The sequence below is a fragment of the Nelusetta ayraudi genome, unplaced genomic scaffold (assembly GCF_046127955.1).
Source record: "Nelusetta ayraudi isolate G7.1 ecotype Tasmania unplaced genomic scaffold, CSIRO-AGI_Nayr_v1 ptg000002l, whole genome shotgun sequence".
In the NCBI taxonomy this organism is placed as follows: Eukaryota; Metazoa; Chordata; class Actinopteri; order Tetraodontiformes; family Monacanthidae; genus Nelusetta; species Nelusetta ayraudi.
Window position 1 is genome coordinate 475,314 of NW_027466052.1, and position 20,109 is coordinate 495,422.

A 20,109-nucleotide genomic window follows, 5' to 3' on the forward strand; every position below is an offset into this window, starting at 1 on the left:
CCGGGACCCACTCAAACAGCCTCCATAGTTTTATCAATCAATCAATCAATCAATCAATCAATCAGGAAAAACTTCCCTGTCGGAAGAAACCTAGAGCAGATCCGGACTCCAGAGGGCGCTCATCGGCTTTGGCTGGTTGGGGGTGAAGAGGAAATCCAAAATTGAAGAGAAAGAGAAAGATTCGGATAGAAGTCGTCAGAGTGGCAGACAGGCCAGAATGAGTTGTCCTGAGTGAGTCCTGGGTCCTGATCTTGGCGGTGAAGGTTGAGTAATGGCATCATGACTTCCAGGACTGCGTTCTCTGCTGCTCCTGATGTTGCGGTGATCACCTGCCAAGGAGACACAGAGACTGCGGAAATATTTTGCATATAATTGATAGTTCCGGTCGAGAGGAAAAGTGGTAGAAGCTCCACCTGCACAGACACACACACACACACACACACGCAGAGAGAGTGTGCAAATGACACACAGGTAGCAAAAACATCAATTCTGTCAATCACAGTCATGTCGTGGGACTGAGATCCCTGATCCGCTCTACCATTAGTCCAATTTTCTTCAAATCACCAGGTTAAAGTTAAAGTCCCAGTGTTGTTCTCTGCATTTGATCGATTCCCTAAGGGAGCGGTGGGCAACAGCAGAGCCGCGCAAAACAATAAATATTTTCCACACACAGTGACCTTCTGCAGCCGTACCCTCAGCCACTGACCTGATCTTGTTTCTGTTGCAACTCTGAGCACGGTGGTCTGTGATAAAGGCGCCCATGGTCCATCTTCCTGCCTTGGAGCCTCATCCGTTCACACCGTTGTGCCTAAAGACAGGTGACAGGAGCGGGAGCCCTCTTTTGTTACCCCCGTCCTGCAACATATGGAAGCGTTTGGGACTGGTACTGTCTCACAAATGATCGCTATCACACACACACACACACACACACACATGGTCACGATGTGACTATCATTATCATACTTAACTGTGACTGTTTTTTGTTTTGTTTGTTTTTTAGGAAAATTATGACTTTTCCCTGGAAGGCAATAGCTATCTATTAACGTCAATGTATTTAGAGATCAAAGAAGAAACAGAGAGAGAAGACAAAATAAATGAGGAAAACATTATAACAGGGCAAGAGGGAGAAAAAAATAGAGAGCGAAAAGATGTCGCTGTCCTGCTGGGAGAATTTGTTCTTGACACATAAGTATTTCTGGATTTCCTCGATCTGGCCCTGAATAAATATGTAAATATAAATTTGTGTCACGCGACTATGCAAAACATTAACAAGCGCTTCTATAACCAGCTGCGTATTATTCTTTTCATGTGTTTATTTTTTTATTTATTTCTCAACAAACTGTTGAGCTGGGCAGAAAAAAAAAACATACTGTTGGAGGAAAGAGCAGGCCGAGTGCTCACAAATAAAACAGGAAAACAAAAATACTGTTTCAAACCATTTTACAAGGCGGTCCTGTCTGCTGTGAGTCTGGGTGGAGCATGTAGTTTTCCACTGACATGCTCTTGTTGAATATCGGTGTGTTTGTCCACTGGCTGCAAAACAATGACATCATTTTAAAGGTCCCAGAGGTTGAGAACAAAAGGTCAAGGTGACCGTTGACTGGCAGCTTGAGGGCACGGCTCTCATTTTGCAGGGAGACGTTGGGTTGAGTTCAGGCTCTCTGACCACTTCATGAGAGCGCAGCCGGAAAAGCCCCCTTTTTTATCCGTCGCAGCCGTCTCGAGCTAAAGTTTTCTTGTTGTAGAGCAAGAGCCACATTTTGCTTTCTGCTGTGATTACAAACAAAAGAATATCCACTTCACCGTCTCTTCGCGCCCACTGGGGTATTAATGTTGAGTGCGCGGCAACGGGCTCGCCTTTAATTTGTGTAGGAGTCTCTTAATGTTTGGATTATTCCTCCCACCTCACATCTCAGGAGGAGCGGCATAATCAAGCAAAACCACTGCAAGCGAGCCGAAACTGCAGCAGGTACCAAGTGTGTAATCAACTGGTTTTCATCTTGACACTTGCATTCCATAAACAGTTACGTAAGGGCAGTCTGCGGCAGATTTTATGGCATGTTTAAAAAGAGGAAAAAAAAAAAAAATGACAACGTCTCTGAGGGACAAATTTCCATATTCTCTGGTACAAACTGTAAAATGCATGCAGAGACAGAATGTGGGCTCTTCTCGTGACATTTTCGAGTGGCGGGCTATCTGAGGTCAGCGAGGCCTTCGCTGCTAGCCGAAAATTATTCAGAAAAGTATTTTTTTCCCCCATAAATATGTAAATAAAATTATTTTCCATGGTCTGTTCTCTTTATGTCATAGTATACCCACATGATTCCAGTGTTTTCTATTGTCGTAGATTTTCTTTATTTTTTTTTATCCATTCATATCTCGGGTAGCTTGTGTTGTCAGGTTCTATGAAATCTGCCTGAGGCCTTCAGAATCAACAGTGCAGGCTCCTGTGGGCTGCAAGTGAACGGATACAGTCACGTACGATAGCCAATCAAATCTCAGGTCTGCGACTCCATGATGATTTTAAATGCTTCCGAAATTACATTTTTCTTGAATAGCATGTTATAGGTGTGATTCTGTGTGGACTGTGGAGCCACAGTGTCACATTGAGGGTATTATGAGGTGTGTTGATTTAGGGTGGACTATGCATGACATCATTGGAGGCCTATAGGCGTGAAATGCTTGGCCCCCAACGGGATTTTTTTTCCCCAGAAATTTCGTAAAACATTGGCATGGGAGCTTTTCTACTGTTCTTGGTTTAAGGGCAGGAAGGAAAAGAAATAATTTGTCTGTGCTCATCATGATTTTGTTGTCTAGTGCATAACATTTAGAACGCAACTCAGAGTGTTCCTCTCTGTCACCGGCTAATTAAACTTGTCTGGAGGTGAAATTAGTGACATTTGCATCAGAATGCAGCATTCAGAAGTCAAACTGGCTGCTTTGTTTTTAAGCCAAACTTTTGGCCCTTTTTTGTATGAATAAATACTTACTAGAAATCACATTGTGTGCTGATGGTTATCGTTTCCAAATGACTCCATGTAATTCCTTCCTGTTCCCAATCCTAAATCTTAACTTGTTTCCCCTGCTCTGTCTAAAACTCTGTGTTCTTTTTTGTTTTGTTTTTTTGTATTTTTCGAGTTCCGACAGTCAGAAGATGTATCTGCCCTTCCCAATTGAAACTATTCCAGGTTCTAAATCTGGCTAATGTCCAGGTCAGTTTACAGTCATAGCATTCAAAGACAGAATCTTGTAATTGCAATGAAAACTTTCCAGTATGTCGGCAGTCATGAAAAGGCTCCAACATACTCTGTGATGTGCAGTCAGGGAAGGCAGGTGAGGCTGTGCACCTGACATCATGAGAAGAAATAATGAAGTATTAATATTTGTCCTCTGGTCCATGCTTTCAATGCAATTCTGGTGTGGGTCCCATATATATTTTGATCATTTTAATAGTGAAAGTTGCTGAAATTCTGTTTCCTAACGGAGACAAGAGGCGAGGCAGCTTCAAGTACAGCCTCCCCCCAGATTACGCAATCCCTCACAAACAGGTATGAGCGTGTGCAAATGGCGCGTGCTTGTCGCCATTTCTCTTTATGTTTCTAATATCATGTTTGAAGACAATTTATTATGCGTCTTACTTTCCATGGCGTTCAGTAATGTATTTCACGTGTGTGTGAAATCCACAAGGAAAAAGCTTGCGCTGAGGCAGGCAGTACCTCTGCCTCAAAGCAGGGGGCGATAGCAAGGGTTCATTCTAATCAGGAGTTAATGATGGTAACCTCTTGCAAAAAGGAGGGAAAAACAACAACATCACACAAACACAACGCTGGTGCTTAGATGTGATTTCTCACCCTGACTTATAGAAGCGCTCTGAAAATTTGATCTCTAAACTTAGACATTTTTCAAAACTGGACTTTCAATCAAAGCAAGACGTCATCAATGTTGGGAAACCGCCGCCAGAATTACCTGGTTTGCTTCAAACTAAGGGAGGCGGAAAAGAGAAACGACTCGCTCTTTTCAAACGGATTGGTATTCTCGGAAAGATTGGCTTTGTGGATGTGCTACAAGAAACAGTCTTTACTGCTTTCCTAGCCTTTTATTCTCAACGGTTGACAATGTCTGGACCAAAACGGGATTTACTGACTTGCACAACTTGCCAGGAGGCCTCAACAAACATGAAAGATCAACTACTCACATTCAAAGTCAGATCTCTTTCAAAACATTTGGAACCTCACGTATTGATCTGGCTCTGAATACACAACGGGGACTTAATATAAGCATAATCAATGCTAAGGTAAAATGAACTGCATGCATTTAGTGGATTATGATTATACAGCTGATGTGTTTAAAATGGGATTACATCAAGAATTTAAGGTATTCTATTAGCATTATAGGCGTACTGTATGTTTGTAAATCTGACGTGTGAGTCAGTCAGTGCCTCCCCAAACCTTACTGCACGTCACTGAACATACTGAGACATAATCAACAATTTATAAACAAAATAGAAAAGGAAATTAAAAAAAAAAACACAGCAGCCCTTTTGCACTTAAAGACAAACACCTTTTTCACATCCTTCACTTTCAGATACCTTTAAATACATCATATCAGGGCCTTCCAGTTTTAAGTACATCTGAGGATTACTTGACACGTAAGTGCAGCACATGAAAAGGCCATTTCCCTAAAGGCCCCTAAGTACATTGAACAATAACCACGGTGAGGGGATGGCCAGTGTTGAGGCAGAAATAGACTGGACGTTGACCAATCTGCCCTACGGATACATTTATACAGATTTTGGAGAGCACAAACAGTCTACTATTGTGAAATTTCCCCGTCTGACACTTTGATTACTTCTATTAAACAGAAAATGTGCCGGCTGTGGCACTGCAAAACAAGCGCAGTGGATGAAATGGGAAGTAGTAGAGAAGGAAGATCTCCTGGCATCACAACCAAGACTTAAAGAGTGTTGCAGCTGTGCTAGGTAGCCGACGGACAAGCATGAACACCCCATACCCCATGTCATCCTGCTGGCAGGCAACCTCATTTGTCCGGTAGGGCAAGACGCTGGCCAGCTAGGTGGGGCATGTGACATGAAGATGCTGGCAGACTTGGGCCAGAATCTCCGCTTCCGTGCCAAGATCGCATCTACCGACTTGCGACCAGTGGAGGTAGTCTTTGAGTGGAAGAGGCTAAGGTACGCTGAACTTGCAGCAGATGTGCATCAGTGGGGCTGGAGGGCAAAGACAGGCCCAGTGGAAGTAGAAGATCCGTACCTACCTCAACATCAAGGCTAAATAAATAAAATAAATCTAAAAGAAAACACTGGAAATGTCCGTCAACGTAATATTTCTCTTCCCCTTCCCTCCTTTTAGGGGGTGATGATGGGTAGGTAGAACATACGGCCAAATCTGGCGGGGGAAGGCTCCGTCAGAAAAGACGTCCCTCCTTTGTTCTGCCTCGCTTTGCTCCACATCACCTAACAACCCAACAAGGGACCTCAATAGACCCAGACCACAACCCTAACAGTCACGAAACAAGATTGGATTTGAACCCTATATGGGCTCATATGTGAAACACCCAAAAGGAGGGCGCCCACTTGGAGCCCAGTTGGCACCCCAGAAAGTATGTAACTGAGAATATCAACACCTCGTCTCGGTTCTGATTCATTGGTGCCTCAAGTACAAGTATGCAGTTACAACATATCTGTCTCTTTCTCTTCATTTATTGTATTTCCTTTTCGTTTCTTCCTACAGGGGAGTTTTCAGTAGATAAAAAAAATAGAGGCAAAGCTTTACATCGAGCGTATGGACAAGGGAATATGTGCATTACATGAGCCAGTCATCCATCTATATTGCCAAATACTTACAAATATAAATACTTACAAACACTGGTCACTTCATACCTAAAAAGTTGCCAGTGATTGTGTTCAGAGATGCTATTCTGCAGACCTTGGTTATAACCATTGGTCACCGTGGTTCCTTTTGCCTTTCTGTGATTTCCAACGAGTTGGTCCATTCTCCTCTGACCTCCTCGACATCAGCACTGGGCCGCCTTTTCAACCGCCCTCAGTAAGGCCAGAAATGGTTGTGTGTTAAAATCCCAGATTGTGAAATACTCTGACCTGCCAGTCTGGCAGCAACATGCCCACATGCACCAGGCTGTTGTCTTACGATAATAACGCCATGAGGAATCTTACTTTTGAGTCTCACTTTCTCCAAACCTGAGAGTGGAAACTTAAACTACTGTTCCTCTGAACAGATGACATGACCGTCCTAAAATCCTTTAGGCTGCTGGATATTAACAGCGGAGCTGAAAACATCCATTGACACAGTCACCACGACCCAGGTGATGACATCCTAGAAAATGCCAAAAAATCCAACCCTCTACTCTCTCCCGGCACTTATTAGATGTGCATTAAAGTACTTTCCAAGTATTTTTTTTCTTCTCCAGTGGTGCCGCGCACTAACACTGTGAGCCCACTCTCTTTCTCAGGGTGTGTGTGCGTGTGTGTGTGCGTGTGTGCGTGTGTGCGTGTGTGTGTGTGTGTGAAGGAGGGAGATAAAGCAAGTGTATGCCAGCCAGCAGGGCCAGGCACTCTTTAGACGCGGCTGGCCCTGCTGCACTGGCTGCCATACATGCATCTCCTAATATAATAGAAACCAATTAACTGAGTGGGTGGCTTTACCCAAATCTTGATTTAAAATGGGGCTTTATTAAAAAAGAGTTACAATGTGGCAGCGTGCTTAACCTGACTGGTGGCAGAGATATGATAAGGAATGTAATCCCTGAGGCGGCAGCTGATTAGCTTATCCTGTTGGAGTCACAGCAAAGCGCTGAATGAAAATGGCTGCCGTCTTTGGGGAGAAACAGGGGTAAAATAAAATAAGAAATCACTTGTTTAAAGTCTCGTCGAAAAGAAAATACATATTGTTTTTCGGGGATGGCGTGTGAAGGGTGCGTGGCGAAGCAGGCTGACGTCAAACAAGTGATGCATCTGCTGTTCACTGACGTTCCCCTGGTTACTGTTCTCAGGCTGGATTCACAAATGGCGCTTATTTGTTGCTAATAGCTGGTGCTTTCGACTCGTGTCCCGGACCTCATCTTTTGAACAAACGCCAGGGTAAATAATTTCCTCGCAAAAATCAGCATTCACGAGCGAGGACCAATCCTCACTCCGGCTCTCACTCCAGTTTCAAATCAGTGCTCTGAGGACGAGGCAGGAGGAGAAACATAAGATCATAGTTGCACATTTCCCGCACAGGCAGAGCTTCAGGGATTCATTTATTTATTTATTTATTTTCCCCCATCAGATATGGCAGCTAAATTGTATTTTACATTACAGTCTACCTCCGCACCTGTCAGATTGCTTTTTCTGTTGTGCAGGCTGAACTTTGAACCGACTTTAAAGATTAGTGAGGCTGCTTTTTTTTTTTTTTTTTTTTTGTGCACACTGGCGTATCGCTGTGGCAAATATTGCAGATTCAGAGGGACTGTTACTGTTTGACTGGACAGAAGTTAAAAAGAGGGAAGAAGAAATAAAAATGTCAAAGTCAACAACTTTGTCTGTAAAAATGTGTAAATCTTTCTTGTGTCCAATTTGAATCTGAACATTATTAGTAGCATTAGATAATAACTACTTCACACTGCACTGGTATCAATCTCTTTCTGTTCAATTCTTTTGGGATCGTCATTAAAAACCGACTGTAGGCGCAGCCCCATTTTTCACCAGCCGCCATTGTTTAGACCCATACATTGCTGTCAGCACTTATCGTATTCGACAATACTGACGCTGACCGGATCACGGACTGCACTCTGGGAAGACGGCTCTCTCGTGTGAATAACTGATGGCTATTGGCAAATCAACTGACACGCCTCTGAGGGGGCTCTCTGTGTCGAAACGGCTCCCGACTGATTGACAGGAGGATATCCAATCTGTCCGCTGGCTGCGTGCGTGCAATTTAACGAGTTCGCTACAATTAAGTTGCACACGTCAAGATAACGCTAATAAACTTGGGCGCTACGTAAAGCTTTCTGGGCGCTGATGAAATCACAAACTGAACCACAGCCGATGACGCATGCGATTCAATCTTGGTGCACACAAATAGAACTTCATTGCCAGTCTTTGGTTTGGTTTTGGCCCAGCTAACAAACATCAGCGACAGTTGCGTCAACACTATGAGGTCATCCAACATTTCACTGCCATGGAACGTAACATGTGGCAAATATAATTTCTAAAGCCTTAAAGCTTAGTAAATACTTAGAACTTGCAATTTTGAATAGTGAGTGTTGCTGAATGATGAAAAATATTTTCGCTGCTGACGTTGAATTGTTAATTGTGCTTGGCCTTGGTTACATTATGATAAGAAAACAAGATTCCAAAACAAACAAACAACAAACACAAACACTTCTCCTGGCACCAGATACCAGCAGCACCTGCAGCCAATTAAACTTGCAGCACATTGTTGCGCTTACTAAGGATTTTTCCTCCCGTCTAAGTTCTTGGTGGTGTCGTCCGTCACTTTGGATAAAAGCGTCGGCTAAATGACATTGGAGAGTTCTAGACTATAGCGTTCCCTCAACTGCAATGGCTGAGAACCACAGTGTATTTCCAACCTTGCGTAACAGCATGCAGAGGCACGTGTCCGTTTCAAATCGCACCTGATTCGACCTGTTTGAGTGTTTAACGCTTTTTCTCACATTAGTGTTCGGGAGTCATATCTGTGCCACATGGAAAAGAGGGGGGAAAAAAAATCAACTCAATCAACCAACTGGGTCACTTGAACCATGTGATGTAGTGCTGGCCTATATGTCCTTAGTCCAGCCTGCAAGTACACACCCGGTGGGACATAAACACAACTGTTTGTTTGGTTTTTTTGTATGTTCTCTGTAGCAGAAAAGTGGGAGCTCACCTGGGCTCCACCGGGGGGCCTCATCTAAGAGTTAAAGCCACATTGATGGGGTGAGATGCCAGCAATATATGAATCAAGCATCTGTCAGAGAGTAAAACGTGGCGAGCAGAGATTGAGGAAAATCAAACAGAGATCTTGTGTTGTGCTGCTAAGTGTACAATATCCCCACTGCAGCTACCCTACTGGATCAGGCCTCTCCTCCCTCGCGCGTCTTCCACCACACCAGGGGCCTCTTGGGTGCCATTCAAGGCGTCGACTCTTAACTGTGGTGCAAGAGGAACCACGGTGGCGCCTTCCGACTGCCGTGCTTGACTTGGCTGGCGGGGAAGCGTTTGTTGTAGCCACGGTGGCCGTTTCAACTCCCGCTTGCTTCCTGTTTGCCTGTTCCTTGTCAGTGTTTATCTGCGGCTTACACCTTGTCTGCACGTCACACACTGGCATTTGCCGCCTGCTCATATTGCTGAGCAAGCATCTTTCTTGGCCGGGGCGGCCAAGAAAGAAAAAAGAATCTTTTCACAGAGATTTAAGAGGCGGTATGTCTTTAGAATTCCTTCAGCTGAGGAACTGTAATGATCGCTGTTTAAAAAAAAAAAAACAAGTATGTTTTGCAGCTTCTGCCTCTGCCTCTGTTTAGAAACCTGTGACGAAGGTAACGTACAAACTAAAGTTTGGTACTGTGCCTGGCTACTCTTCCAGCTCAGTAGTTGTGTCTTTCATATCTCTAAATGTTTAATGTTTCAAATCAAAGATTTAACAGAATTGGCTCCTACTTTAAAAAGGGCCACTCTGTAACATTTGAAGGCATCTGCTGCCTGTTGGAATACAAAATACATATGTGAGTTTTTAATTAGATAAAGTCTATAAAATAAACAAACAACTGCTGTTTTTATACATACTAATAATAAGCATTTAATTTCAGAGAAAGAGCAGAGTATTTATGGCAATATTACGCTGACATTAGGAAATGGAGGTAAACATAAATAGTGGTTGCTATATATTTCTTCACCCATAGATGGCGCTAAACCTTAGGCACTGGCTCTTTAAATCACAAAAAGCAAAACACTATGGTGACTATATTGGAATCAAAATAACTGTTTTTTTCAGTATAGCTGAGTTTTAGCACGCTTGTGTTTTCAAATTTCAAGTTTTTTTTTGCCGTCGCTTCAACTTGAAGCCAGTCAGTTGCAAAGCAATTTTACATGTGAAAGAATAGACACAGACGCATGCTACCTTCTGAATGGTGTGTTTGAATATTAACCCGCAGAGCTCTCATTCGATTTCAATTCTCTGGGAACAGAACTCTGTCTCATATTGTCCCTTTGGGGCAGCGCCTGATGCTAAGCTGAACTCCGACGGCTGGGTTGTGTCTAATAACGAGCACCAGAGACGTCTTTGTCTCAGAGGAGACTATCGTACTTATTAGATAATGACCTTATTTTGGGGGGCTTTCTGTCAAATCGATTTTATCTTTACCCTTCGGTGTCAGAGTTTGGAAGCGTGTCAGTAAATAACAGGAACTCACTTCATCAAGTTGTGAAATGGTCCAGTAAGCTGATGGCGGAATCCCAGTGGCCCTGTGCACCAGACAGCGGCAGCGGCACAAGGACAAAGAGGTTCAGCTTCTCCAATCTCCTTTCAGGAACAGAGGCTCATGTTCCCGGAGTGTCAAATCAAAGCTGTGTTCCGTCTGGAAATGACACAGTGACACACAATAGCAGTCATTTCATTATAATCTAACGCAAAGATACCAATAGTGTTGGTTCCCCATTCAATACTATTCAATACTAGTGCTTCTCCGAATTTTAAATTGCCTATTTCAAATTATTGCAGTGCCAACATGTAATAAGACTATCTAAGGAGGGACAAAGCAGAATATCATATCCTGTAAAAAAAAGAAAAAAGAAAAGAAAAAAAGTAGGATGACTAGTATATAAATAAGCCTCACTGAATGGAGCTCATATCTCTTTTTTTTTTTAATTCATTTTTAAATTGGGACTTTCTTAGCTGTCGGGTCTCACTGTCTGATTGGGGTTTCCTTTGATAGATATTTGCATGTTTTAAAATTGTATTTGTGTTGATAAGTGCATTGAGACTTTTAGCGTACTTTTACTTTCAATGTTTTAAGGTGAAAAACATCTATTATTATTATTGTTATTATTATATTATTATTATTATTATTATTATTATTATCATTATTATCATTATTATTATTAGCAACATTGAATTGTTTCTTTAGCACTTATAATAAAACATTCAGATGTTTTTGGGGTTAAAACATTTATCAGGTTCCCTTTGTTCCTCACATTCTCCCTCATTCAAATTCATTTGTTCTTTTTATTCAGTCTTTGCTGTCAGCTCTCACACACAGACGAGTGTGTGTGTGTGTGTGTGTGTGTGTGTGTGTGTGTGTGTGTGTGTGTGTGTGTGGTAGGAAGGAGACATTTCATTGTTCCCGTAAAGAGCATTTAACTCTACACTTTGTACTACCATACATTATAAATTGTTTACCGTAAACAAATGCAAGAAATGATGATTTGATATGAAGGGAGATTGAAACGTTAGGTCTGGCTGTGTGTTATACAACTGTGCGACGCTCATGCTGTTGAGCAGGATGTCAGAAAAACTGCAGTTTGCTCCAAATCCTCATTGAGATGACTTTTATTTGTTATTCATCCATCCATGTTTTTTATGTAATGATTTTGGCTGTGCGCACCTTTTCACTAGCAAACAAGTAATAACCTACATGCATAAAATGCATACTAATGAAAACTAAGTGACAAACTGCACTGAAAGGTATTTCTGGTTAGTAGAGATTTAAAAAAAAAAAAAGAAATCTACAAAAAAGACAGAAAATAGCAAACAGTTATTATTTTTAGCTTGACAAGCTGTAGTTTGATGAAGTCTGCGCTTGACACAGACTGCATGTTGCTCACAAACACAATGTTGCACAGGGGGGGCTAATTGCAGAGAAGAGTGTTGGAACGTGACTCCTGCTGCTCTCTCTCTCTCTCTCTCTCTCTTTTTTTTTTCTAAATGTGGGGGTAGAATCGCATGGCAGCCCCATGAAGGCGACGGCAGGCGGGGAAAAAAAACAGGTCACTGATTTATTTTGCACCTTGCAAAATTACAATTTGAGTCGGGAAACCCCTTCTGTTGTATCACTGGCTCGCAAACCCGCTATCTCTTTCACCCGAAGGTGAAAGAAGACGTTTATGATTGAAATTAGTTCCGTGATTCCTTGATCTCCTGGTAATGAAAAATATCTTCTGCTCTGATAATCAGTGCTTAAGGAAGACAGCATGAGGCTCGGGGGCCGCGTTTATGCAATAGCAACCTTTAATTACATGCGATTATTATACAGTCTTGAGATATATTCCAAGTGGAGTCACAGGCTCGGGAATGGAGAGAGGAAGAAGGTCGGGGGTGGGGTGGGGGGGTCACACTTAAATTAATTAAATTAATTTAATCCTCAAGATAAACATGCATGTTACATGATGTGAACTAGCAGTTGCATCGCTCGAGGATCATAAAGTGATTGAGGAGACAATATTGTTCTTTTTTGACTATTGCCATGACCTGTGTGATTTTGATTGGCTCAAACACAAACAGCCGTTCAGTGGTTTCTTGACCTGGCTGACAATGACTTTGACCGAGTCTCCATGTTTTTCTTTGGCAGAAGCACACGAGCGCGTCGCAAAAACAAAAGTTTAGCCGTGACCTGATAGAGGTTTGAAATTGTTGCTTTGCTTGGTTTGTCCAAACCAAGACACAAACATTAAATATGCAGCTGCTCCAGCTCGATCCAAAAAGTCACTTTTTCTTCCTTTCACTTTTTTTTCCTTAATAGTTTGATGGTGCATTAACAAGATTTGGAAAACATTAAACTTGGCGTATCGGGTTAGTAAACGGACCATAGAAATCATCGACCATAAAATTCTCTGCCTGCTCAGAGCCTGACAGGAAGACAGAGATAAATGAGATAGGTGCGTGTGTGTGTGTGTGTGTGTGTGTGTCTGTGTGTGTGTGTGTGTGTGTGTGTGTGTGAGAGAGAGGGAGAGGGGGAGATTTTGGATGTGTCAAAGAAAATGTATTGGATCCTTTTGGAACATTTAAATACTTGATGAAGTTTAGATTCATCTCTAACAAGCGGAATTACAACAACACCCCCACCGTTCTTTCTTTATAAAATGTTAAACACCCCCCCACACACACACACACACACACACACACACACACACACACACACACACACACACACACAATGCTGTATTAAGCAATCAATGTTGTGTTTTCTCCGTTTTGCTTGCTCTAAAGTGCCATATTGGGTATTTGCTTTAGAAATCTGATTCTTGGCTGTTTTAGTTGTCCATCTTTCCAAACCGTGTGCTAAACCAGGGGCAACTGTGACACAGCTGCACTGATTAATCCCATAAATTACTGAACTACAACCCTAGTGAGGCGCTGAGAACACCCAGCTTTTGTACCTCTTCCAAAACAGTCAATAGAGCATCAATTTTAGCAGGTGCCTTCTGTTTTCAAAATGTCCCGTCCTCCATTTTTAGAAAGAATTTAAAGAGCATTTTGAAAGAGAAAGAAAGTCTGGCCATTTTCATTCCAGGTTTGTCAAAATTTTGAATCTTGGTGAAGGCCTCTCAAGTCTCATCCTGCCTCAATTCACCTTTTGGCCTCGGGGCATAGACAGCAGCGCAGTCTGTCCTCCTCGACAACGGCTGCCCTGAACGGAAGACGTGGTGCAACTTCATTTTACAACGCGCTACAACCACCCAGGAGATCCAGGTTCACGTCCTACGGTGAATCAAACATTTTCCTTTTTGCCAGCCAAAGCAAACAGATCCTAGTAAGAGAATCACTACAGGGACTTACTACGAAACCTGAAACTATGATGACAGTTTTTTAGAGTGACTGGAGGTGTTACTTCCACAGTAAAAATCTTTAAGAGGGCATTAACACCGGATCTATGAATATGCAAACTGATCCTGCTGGTTGACATGTTTTTCCTCTTTTAGTTGACAGCCGTTTCTTTCTCTCCCCCCCCCACTCCTCAGTGTGTGTGTGTGTGTGTGTGTGTGTGTGTGCTCTCTTAAGGCTTCAGATTTTCACGTCACATCTTTGAAAGTTGAATGCTGGGGCTGAATTGGCTCCTCAATTATTTATGTCTCGCAAGGCCTTCATCTTTAAAATCAGCTTTTTGAGTGAGAGCAGAGAAAATTGACACTTACAGCAGTGTGAGAGTGAGAACAGACGTGTGCACTTCCAGATGGCACGTGCATTGCTTCTCAGAGCGAGGCTCAAACATTCCAGCGGGGGAAAGACAAAGAGAGACAGTGCCCAGACATTTCAAGACGGCAGTTTGGACCAAATCAGGCCGCGGCCTCCCTCAATCCAACTATGTAATGTCATGTATTATGGACAGGAAACAGAGCAAAGCAGATTAAAACATGTCAGAAACAGTTTCTGTTTGCATTGAATGTCTATAACTCCAACTGTTGGCTCCGGAGCCACATTCATCAACAGTCTTCTGATTTTACACGGTAATTGAATTGAGAATATAATACGTCTAAATTGTGTTTCCAGACTTCCATAAGATCATGATACAGTCCATAAAAAATATAAGCAAAGTGCTGCAAGCTCCATCAGAGACCTGTTTGGTTTTGTTGTTGTTGTTCTTTTCTTTTTTTTTTTTTTTTGCCAAAACAGTTTTGTGGATGACAGCTGTGCTGCTGAGATTTCAAATCTGGAATCTGGCAGATAAGTATTGTTAAAAAAATAAAAGTGAAAAAAAAAAAAAAAGAACAATAAACAAGAACATCAATACCGTTTTCAGCCAGTTGTAATGCGACTGGATCAGTCAGCAGCTTTTGTGGCGAAAGAGTCGGGATCTGTGGCTCGGCTTTAGCTGTGATTTAAGCACAGATACGATGGCTGTCACACTTCAGCTGCTGCTGTATTGGCATTTTTACTAATACATTTGAGAAAGAGCAAACAGCTGCGCTACCAAACGATGCACCAATAGGACCGTCAGAAAAAAGGGTTGAGGAAAAAAAATATATATATATATATGTATATATATATATCGTTAGCCTAATAGGCTAATAGCATAACTGCCTAAGTACATTTTTTGGCCAAATTGTGATATAAAAAAAAACAAACATACCAATGTGCTTGCTAAAAAATGTGTTTTTTCTTGTTTTTCGAAAACGTTCAAATATGACTTAGGCAACTATGCTATTAGGCTAACGATATGTGCAAAACAACACTTTTCTAGCTGCTCAGCCACCAAAACACTACAGGAAAGCAATATTTGATCACAGGCATCTACCAAAGCTCATGCCATCCGCAAACATTGAGGTTGTGTCTGAGAAAAGATTCACTGCGTAACTGGGGGTTGCAGTGTTTCCAGTTGGATCCACTGGTTGTGAAGAAATGGAACCGGCCCGTACTGTGTCAGACAGAACGCGCACTCATCCCATCCAAAGGTTTGCTACGAGGTGTTCGATTCAGGCCGACGTGAAATATTTCCCATGGATATAATTTCTGCGTACCAGGACGGTCCCAAGGACAATCCGCAGAGTGCAGCTGCGGCGGAGCTGACTTGGGGAGCCTGGTGTTGCTAACTGAAGCGCGGATGTAAGAATGCTGCGACGGTGGCGGCGGCGGCGGCGGCCCCGACGTCACTGCAACCAACATTGCGGGGCGTGCGAGCATTCTCGCTTCACAACTCTTCTCTCTTTTCAGAAACACCGAGGCAGAGCTGCATGCCGCCGCGAGGTTGAGCTCCCTCACGCGTATCTGGCGCAAACACACGCTGCTGTCACTTGTGCGTGGCTCCCTCGGCGCGGCATGATATTCTGTAGAAAATGATGGACATTTCATTTCAGGAGCCTTAATATTTCTAAGCGGCTCGCGCTCGGCGGGCAGGTCTTGCCGCTCTTTGAAATGGAGTGAAGGTGATAGAAAACCCCGGCGTTACCTCCAACTCTCTGAAATTGCTTACTGGAAGTCTCACTCTCGCCCTGGGTCGCTGCTACTGCACATTGTGCTTGATTGTGATTCTTGAATTTGGCAATAAAATAACGATCGGGGCACAGCTAGTTTTTTGTTGTTGTTGTTGTTGTTTGGTTTTTTTTTTAGGTGTAAAGTGAGAAACAATCAGTCTCTACTGTTGTAATTACTATCCATGAGTTTGTGGCGGTACGCTGTGACTCAAGCTCCCTTCTTTCACAAGGGGCTTGTTAAAGAAGCCCCTTACAGAATCAATCCACATGCTAACTGCCCAATCAATGTTTAAATCAAGGAGTGGATGAAGGGATTTTTATGTTGTGTTTGTCAGTGTTTGTATGTTTGTTTTTTCAGCGTACTGTGTAATGTACTGCGCTGCTTTGTACACTATGGACAATAAATGTTGCACGTTTGTGTGACAGTTGAGGGTCCTGTCACTATGCCTCCAATTGATCATGTGCCCTGGCTGCTTGGCCAAGGGGATGTCCCTTTGGCCGACTGGTTAGCGCGCATGACTCAAAGCCCGCCCAGACCATCTGCACCTTGCTGATTTTAGGCAAAATCAGCGTAACACCCACACAGGAAGTGAAATCTGCTTTATTGGTTGACAGCCGAACTGAACAGTGTGAAGCTGATACATCGAGTTGACCTTTCGCAGCAAAATGCGGCACATATAAAAACCAAAATCCAACACATTGTATACTATGGAGAAAATGGAGCGGATCCACCACGTTTTCCAATCATTGACTTCCTGCCTGAACGATTCGATTCTACCTGCAGCGCTTGGCGCGGTCGCAACGCGTGAAGCGTGAAAAATATAAACAGCCCCGTTTTCTTTTCTTTTTTTTTACCAGAGCGGCGCGGTTTCACGCTTCTGGGATGCTTCTGAAATGCGCCCGCGCCACGCCCGGTGTGAACTTGCACACTGACTTGAATGGCCGCATTCTGCTGCAGAGCCGCGACCGCGCCGCAGATGCTTTTGGTGCAAAATAGGGCTAGTGCCACATCAAACCTTAGGACAGATAGCAAGCGGTGTGTGCAGACACGGCCTACTCTGCTCCCTGGTAGACTGGAGTCTCTGATGCGCTACTTGGCAGGTGGTCTCCGGCGTCCAAGGAACAACATGTGGGAATATCGTCCCCAGTGGTTGCTTGCAGACGTTGCATTCTGTTCTAGGACGTCGCAGTTGCAGAGTTTGGATGTTGTGTTCACCAAGGAGACTTATGGTTCAGCATTTTGTACTGCTCATAGTGAACAATCTAGTCTAGTCGTTTCTCAACTGGTGGATTGCGACCCAAACATTAGTTTTAATTGGGTCGCAGCTTGGTGGGGAGTTTCCTTTTTTTGCCGGATAAAAAAAAACACATATATACATATACATATATATGTATATATATATGTATATATATATATATATATATATATATGTATGTATATATATATATATATATATATATATATATATATAAATATATATATGTATATATATATATATATATATATATATATATATATATATATATATATATATATATATATTTATAAAGAAATTATTTTGCAGAATACACAATTCAATCTAACAATTTCAATAATTTATTTTCTAGACATGATTGAAAGTGGGCTAGCGTTTTCATTTTTGTGGAATAAATTTGGGTCACAACTTCGTTACAAGGGAAAAATGTGGGTCCTGACACTCCACCAGTTTAGAACCACTGGTCTGGAAGAGGCTTGTTCTTCGTTGGACCCCCACTGTGATTTGTGAGTGATGATCGGGGAACAGCCAATGAGGCTCTTTGAACAGGAAAGGTGTCTTGTCTTTGTGTGCTAGTTTAGCTTCTTTTGATTGTCGAGTGACTTCCAGTTTTGTTTTGGGACTCTGTTCCCTCCGCGCGTGTCAGTCAAAACAGTTTTAATTAAACTCTTAAAACACACTGGGTCAAAAAGTACAAGAGAATGTAGTAACATAAATTGATGGTCCCATAAAGGGCAGAAATGCAACTTTTTTGGATGCTGGCTGCCATGAAATTCCATGGAAGAAGAAGAAGAAGAAGAAGAAGAAGAAGAAGAAGAAGAAGAAGACGTGCCAGTTTTTCTTGTTCATCACACCAGACAGCCAGCAACTCCAGGCCACGTCTTCTAATCAGGTCTTCTTGTTTTGTTTGCTACTTTGTGCTTTGTGTATTTTTCCTCTTTTGAGTAATTTAGTGTTTTTCTTGAACTTTACCAACCAACCCATTGATTTTTGATTTATTCCTAACTGGAGTGATTCGGATTTTTGCTTTTGAAAATGAAAAAAGAAAGAAGCTTAATTGGATACTTTTGCTTGAGTCTTGCATTTGAGTTCAGTTCCTCAAGTCCAGTCCTGACAAAAGCAAATGTTTCTATCTTGCGACTTCACTCTGGTTCACCAGGAGCTTGTCCCGAAGTATAAATTTCATCCTGACATTTTGCTGAAACGCTGCTCGTCATGTTCCCCTTTTCTTGCCGTCACACACTGCTGGACATTAAATATAGAGGGTTGGATTTTGCGGCCGGGGCCTGGGAGGTAACGCATTCAAAATGCACTTATTCAGCAAATTTTTCTTGCCTCCGAAAAAAAAAGAAAAAAAAAGAAAGAGCCCCATTCTGGCCCTCATAATGCGTCCTCTCATCTCTCCGCAGGACTGTTTGACCCCCTCAGCTGCCTCGCTGCCAGCCAGCCAGCCAGCCAGCCAGCCAGCCAGCCAGCTCTCCTCCTTTTCCCTCTCCCTGCTCTTCCTCACTGCTGCTGCTGCTGCTGCTGCAGTCGAGCTAAGCCACCGTTGTCCCCACATGCCATGTCTGTGCTGGATGTGTGAACAAAGCTCAGGGGGGGCGAGCGAGCCGAAAACGGGCCTCCTAAGTGAGGCGGACCTGGTGAGGCGGGACGGCTTCGGACGCACACACACACACACACACACACACACACACACCACTTTGATTCCCCCCTCGGGAAACAGAGATGGAAAACAAATCAAGTCTGACTCCCTTATTTTCTCGAGGTCCTGAGACTGACCCGCCGCTGCTGCCACCGCTGCCACCGCTGCCACTGCTGCCACTGCTCCGGTGCCGAGTGGACGTAGCGCTGGTGTTTTTGCCGCCTGTCTGCTGAAGGTGTCGGGTGGCTCTGTCTGTCAGCCTGTCAGCCCCTCAACATCAACTCCCTTTACTCCTGCTCGCCGTGAGCCAGAGGACTGGATGGAGCGCCTGGCGCGCCCCACTCAACGGGCCAGCTCAGCGGCAGGTGATTGGTCCAGGCTCGTGCGGCTTGGACTTTGTGTGAGCTGCGCAGTGGCTCAGCCTGCTGTGGACACGAACTTCACGCCTGTGCCAGTGAAAGAGGAGGAAGAAGAAGAAGAAGAAGAAGAAGAAGGAAGGGGAAAAAAAAAAAGCGAGACCCTTGGGGTGGCGCACGCACACACACACACACACACACACACACACACAAACATTCGATAGAGAGCGGGGAAAAAAAGTAGCCGCTGAATAATTAATGCAACAATAACGGCAAGCGCAGCGCTCGCATCAATCTGGCCGTTCCGCAGTGGGAATGTGTACATAATAAGGATATTATCTGTCTGCGGCGCGGCTGCCAGCAAGGCTAGTCTGCTTGGCTAGCGGTTATCGTGTGGCTGCATCTCAGCGACTGGCAGGGGAAGACAGGATTCCCACCCAGACACGTCGGAGCGCCGATGTCTGAATGCAGCGGCGTGTTAATGAGCCAGATCCTGCATCAGGAGGAGGAAGTGAAGGCCGGTTTTCGGTGGGATTTTTTTTTTTTTGCTGTGTTATTTTTCTTGCAGTGCGCACACGCTCCTCAATGTGCACTCCTCACAGGCGCTGCGACCATGTTTAGCGCGTTGTTTAATGTAGCGCAGGTTACGGCGGGAGGTGATTTTGAGTGCGGTGTCGGCGACTTGCAAGGCTTGTTGGCACAGTGGCATTGCAGCAGAACTCGAAACATTTGCTGTGGATCCAAAAAAAAAAAGTCAAGCCTTTGCATTATTAGCATTTTTTTTTTTAAAGGTTAAACAATGATGCAAATGTAAAAATAAGATAATACAACAATACAAATCCTTTTTGCAACAGAGACCTGTTGTTGGGCTTTTAGAGGGAATGCAGATTGTACCTCACATACACAGTACTACTGTCTTCACAACCTTTA